At 38.9% G+C, this 5,462-nt stretch overlaps 1 long non-coding RNA gene across 1 annotated transcript; it reads left to right on the forward strand.

The window, feature by feature from the left end:
• Nucleotides 1–2,473: 2,473 nt before the first annotated feature.
• LOC102500874 (uncharacterized) lies at nucleotides 2,474–4,834 on the forward strand. Its single transcript, XR_335356.2, has 3 exons — nucleotides 2,474–2,558; nucleotides 3,224–3,423; nucleotides 4,561–4,834. It is a non-coding gene; the product is annotated as an uncharacterized LOC102500874 (long non-coding RNA).
• The last annotated feature ends 628 nt before the right edge of the window (nucleotides 4,835–5,462 follow it).

Raw genomic sequence — 5,462 nt, forward strand, 5'->3', positions numbered from 1 at the left:
AGGCTGCAGCTACAGTTAAAACTTGGACAAATGACTGAATGTGACCTGGAACGAAACTGAGTAAGTGCCCAATGGCTGCAGAATTACCATTTTAATTTCAGGGTCAAAGTAACTAGACATACAGTACATTCTGTTTAAACAGAATTGAGTCTGTGCCAATTAAGTGAGATGAATATTTATTAATTTATCTCTACCGTATAACTTATTTGAAGATATGTTATACGTTCCTGCAGGATATAACTAAATAAACCATTCATCCTGTTGAAGATCAGTTGTTAAAGCACTTACCAACAGATCTCTACATAGTGATTTTATTTACCATGTTGTCTTTTCACTACATTGCAGTGCATGCGTAAGTGTAAACTGTTCCTTTTATAGGTCAAGAAAGTCAGATGTGGAGGTGGAATTTAGCAACTTGTACCTTTCAGGATCTTCTCTGGGTAAGAATCACAGTGATCATTAGTCCTGGTCCTTTGGTAGAACATGGATCTGGGCAACGCTTCTTGACAGGTGAGCCTTGATAATTGTTTTGTTTCCTTTTTTGAATTTGCCAAATGGTACATGCATTTGCCAAAACAAGACAGGGAGAGAGAGAGGAGGAAAAACACCATCAATGAAGTATGATCATACCGCAACACCTTCTTTATTCCTTCATCTTTTGGGAACTTGGGGCACAGATGCAATGCACCCAGTGTGGTTTTTAAAGCTGCTGGGCATTGGATTTGAACCTCATGATCGGTCATGTGTGTTCCACTTCCTTACCCACTAGGCCATGAGGTTGACCCAATCATTGTATTGAAATTCTAGGTTAGTTTTATAGCAGTAGTTTCTAAATAAGCCAGTTCACAAAATCATGTGGGAACTCATTAAAAATACAGTCATTGGGACCAGCAGTTAGCGTAATGGCTTTGTCGCGGGACTCCCCCGTGGTCGACCGCGGTTCGCGTCCTGGACTCAGTGGCTTAAAACTCCAGCCCGGCACGTGTGCATGTGTGCCCAAGATCCCGAGAGGAGAATGGAGGAGAAGGGATTGCCTCATGGCTATCCCCCCCTGGAGGGATTATTTCTCGCTTTCTGTCTTCTGTCTCTCTCTGTCTGTCTGGCGAGCGCATGCGCCCTGTAGCAAAAACCTCCCCCCCCAAAAAAAAAGTATAGTCATAGACTCTGAGATTGAGGCCACTAAATATAAACTTTTGAAATGTGACTCTACTGATTCTAATAATAAGCCGTTGATATGGAGAATATTTTGATTTAGCAAGTTTTTAAATTTCCGGGTCTTTTTTATTTTCACAAGTACTTGGAGCTAGCTATTTGGTTAACATTTTCATATTGCAAATCAAAATAAAGAATCCATTGATTCTCTTAGCTGGGTCCTTTTTATTCCTAAGGTCAGCTTTTCCACTACCATCATTGTGTAGCCCTAGTGACTCTTAAGCTGGCATCCTACTGTCAATTTATTTTTTTTAAAAGCTTTTTAAATTTTCTTTGGAATATAGTGTTTCTTAAAGTCTTTTTTAGCTGGTGTTTTGTTTGCACCTGATTTGGCTTACTTTGTGGATTTTCTTGTTTTGTTTCCTTGGCCAATTGTACCTTTTAAAAATGCCCATCCCCCTTCCCTCACCCATAATGACCTCTTTTGCTTTGCCAGTTCACCATGCAGGGTTTTTGTTTGAGCACCTGGGCTTCTTGATCCTTGGCGCACATTTTGCCTGGACTTCTAATAAGGTGTTTTAAACAGTCTCCAGGCTTCTGGTAGATTATTTGCTTTCTTTTTCTTTTTTTTTTTTCCCCAACTCCCTTGCATTTTTTTCTAATATTCACATTTTGATGTAGGTCTCTTTTCTAAAAGTAAGTTAGCATGTGTTCTATGTGTCTTGGCTTTTCCACTCTCAGCAAAACGTGAAACCTAATCATATACTGATCACTAATATATAATGGTTATGTAATTCCTGATTCGCTTCCTGTCTTTCATGCAGAACTCAGTGTATTTCCTTTCCATATGGATTCTAACATTACTTGATCTAAGAAGCAGTTCTTTTCCCCCATGTTTCCTTTGTACCTTTTCTCAATGAGAAAAATTTATGAATCCAGATGCAAATATTTAAAAGTCTATTCGATGATTATCTGTTCTGATGTTGAGTATTCACACTTAGGTTTAATAACTTTTAGCATGCTTCATATTCGGAAATCCCTTGAAGCGGAATTAAGTCATCATAAATCTCACTTCATGGCATATTATCTCCATTGACCTCTCTCTTGATTAACTGATTAATCAATCACTTCTTCCTCTCATAGTTCTCTATTTTATTCCTCTAGACAAGTGATGACGTTAAACTTTTTAATATTTATCTTTCTGTTTTTGTTCTTGTAAAATGTGCACTGCTGCTTTTACATGTACCCTCTTGTTTATTTTATTTGCTATATTTGTAAAGAGGACTTTGATAGGTATTTTTCCTAGGCTCCTTAGATTGTAGCCAACTCAATGTCTCTTTGCAGCGCTCTGCATGTATCTGGCCAATTGCTCCTGTCTGCTCAGTAGCAGTCCACGGTGCACACAGGTAACTTTCCTTCTATCCTCTCCTCCTGATGGTGACTCAGATTGCCTCCAACTCTCCAACAGTAAATAATCTTTTTCCATCATTAATTTCTTTTTTACTATTGATTTAGAAAAGAATCATTATTCTCCAAATGGTTTTATAGTAATCACAAAAAGTAAAGAAACTATTGAGCTAACAATATTCGGAAACTGTGCGTAGTTTATTTTGCCATTAATTTTGTGTAAGTTTATTGACCTCTGGGTTGATTATTGCCTAAGGCATAAATTTGTATAAAGATTGAGCAAAATAAAAAGAAATGGAAACATTTACAAGATTCAAAACTGAAATCTGTGATATAAACATTGTTTTTTTCTTTTAATAATTATAAGGGTTTGGCAGATCCCTGAAAAGAAGCTTATGTTTTGATTTATTCTCTTTATTCCTACTAAATTTTGCTAACACTGTGTAACATATGAGGAAGCTGTGAGCTAATCTTCGCTATAATCAGAAAGTGTAATACTAATAATGCTTTGCGGACTCCCCACGCACTGTAATATTTGCAGCCAGCTGCAGTCCCTGTCCGGTAGCCAGATATGCAGATCCACATCATCTGTGGGATGAAGGAGAGAGAGGACATTTATATGTTTCAAGTGAGTGTGCATTCCATGTGAGCTTTCTCATTACAGAGAGAGACTACGGCTTCATGATCGTTTTTCCTTGTGTTTCCATTTCTTCATAAAATGGCTCCAGAATGGGTAGAGGAGGAAGTTGTTAACCGTGACTTCAAACATACCAGCTACGTGAACTACTTAAATGAAGAACACCTACCCATGAACAGCCATTGGCTTTCAGTCACAAAAACATCCAATCTTCAGTCCTGCCATGTGTAAGTGACCTGCTCTAAGTTTTTCATTGTTTAGTCTGGTTTGAGTCAGTGAAATGGTGGTACATTGATATTTAACTCACTTATTGGGAGGAATAAAATTAGAAAAAAAAATGTAAAGTGCCTTGCAGGGTCACTCTTATGCATTGAGGCGGCTCAGTGTGGACACAACATTCCACAAGGCTGAAGCTGCACAGGAAGGTCCTGGGTTCATATCCCAAGGTCTCTCTGTCCACATTGGGGGTGTGTGCGTGTGTGTATCAGTGATCTCAAATGGCAGAGGCTGTTGTGGAGCACAGCATGAAGACCCTGTTGGGAGTCCATCCCTCTCTCTCTCTCTCTCTCAATCTTGGAAGAAATAAATAAACTTAAAAAAAAATCGAAAAGAAAATTTAGATCTGGAAAGGTCACACCACCCATTATCCGACTGATAGACTGAATGCCAAACAGGCAGCACTACACTGAGGAACTTTTATGTGTTATTGTCAGAAATCATGTCTCAATTAATTTTATGTGGCTATAATCTTGCTCTGTGACTCTCTAAACACTGATTGCTGTTGAAGAACTCAGCTGTCCAAAGTGAATATTAAGAAAAGAAGTGACGTAGAAAGGGGAGGTGAATCCTCTCCCTTTAATTACCTTGCTGTCCGAGTGTCTTGATTTTTTTTCACCCTAAGGACTTGAGTGTTCTCGTATTTACACTTCATCTCCCCATAGCTATACATCTAGCGATACAAAGCTCCCCCTCATCTAATACTGACCGAATACTTGGATTTCTCCCATCTTTAGTTGTGTCTGTGGTGATTACCAGAGCACCCCTTTCCTTCAGAGTAGTCTTTGGTGATTACCAGAGCACCCCTTTCCTTCAGAGTAGTCTACTACTTCACCACGCCATAACAGAACCTTCAAATATTGAAGCCTGGGCAAATAGTTTCATAACAATTTATTTGTGACAGAATTCTGCTGTTGTCTTTCTGAGATTTACTCACTAAGGAAACAGGATTCAATTTTCTTTGTAAAAATCTCTGTGTGAGGCACAAGGTGAGATCCTCAGAACGTACTGAACCATTTTAAATGAAGAAAACCTGTCCTAGACCAGAGCATCTGTCTCCTCTCCTGACCTATTTTTCTTCTCACCAGGGAAAGAAGAGAACTGCCTGCCCTAAGCATACTCTTCCATGCCAGAGGTATTTAAAGCACAGCTCTCAGGCCTCGAGTGGAGACACACTGCACTGTTCACTTTTTTCCCAGGTGCTCATCCAGTGCTGTCACCAGGGCGGCTGTGGTTCTGCCCTCTGTCAGAGCAATGGGCATCAAGTTTTGTTGAAGCGAGATGAAGAAACTCTAGAGATCTGCTGTACTATCCTTTACCTACAGTCAAACCATAATGCAGTGTACACCTTAAAGCGTGTCAAGAGTAGATCTCCTGGTGTTATTGCCTCAATAATATAAAACTTAAAAATAAATTAATTGTGCATAAGTTTATTTTTTAAAAAATCCAACTGGTGTGGAAAGAAAGCAAGCTAGATTCTTAGCAGCCACAAAGGCAGACGTGGACTAAGATAAAATTACATTTTAATGGGGTGAAGTCTAACAGCGAATGTTTTTGGCAGGGTGGGGAAGGTACAAGGGGGAAGGAAATAATTTACAGTTTTCTGTCACTCTGGGGTTGAAATTGGTTTCAGCGATTCACTTGTTATTGCTGTGCTCTACAAAGCCTTTATTTAGCTTCCCATTTGGGAATTTAAGTCCTTTTTTCATTTAAAACTGACAAGGAGAGAATATTAGCTCATGAAAGAATAATATCCTCTATATCATCTCTCAAGGACTTTTTTTTTCTCCTTTCCAGAAACCCTGGGCTTTTACATTGATTTGCTTTTCTATCTACAGGCAAGAAGAAAGCCCTGGGAGGTCTTTGCTTATAAAATATAGTAAAGAATTTTTTCAGTCTCACCGATCAGAATATCCAGTTCTAAACAGTTTGTCATGATTGTGTATGTCTTTCTTCCAGGTTGAGTGTCAAAGTGAGACTGCTTTGTAAT

The sequence above is a fragment of the Tupaia chinensis genome, unplaced genomic scaffold (genome assembly GCF_000334495.1).
Source record: "Tupaia chinensis unplaced genomic scaffold, TupChi_1.0 Scaffold000396_1, whole genome shotgun sequence".
Lineage (NCBI taxonomy): Eukaryota > Metazoa > Chordata > Mammalia > Scandentia > Tupaiidae > Tupaia > Tupaia belangeri.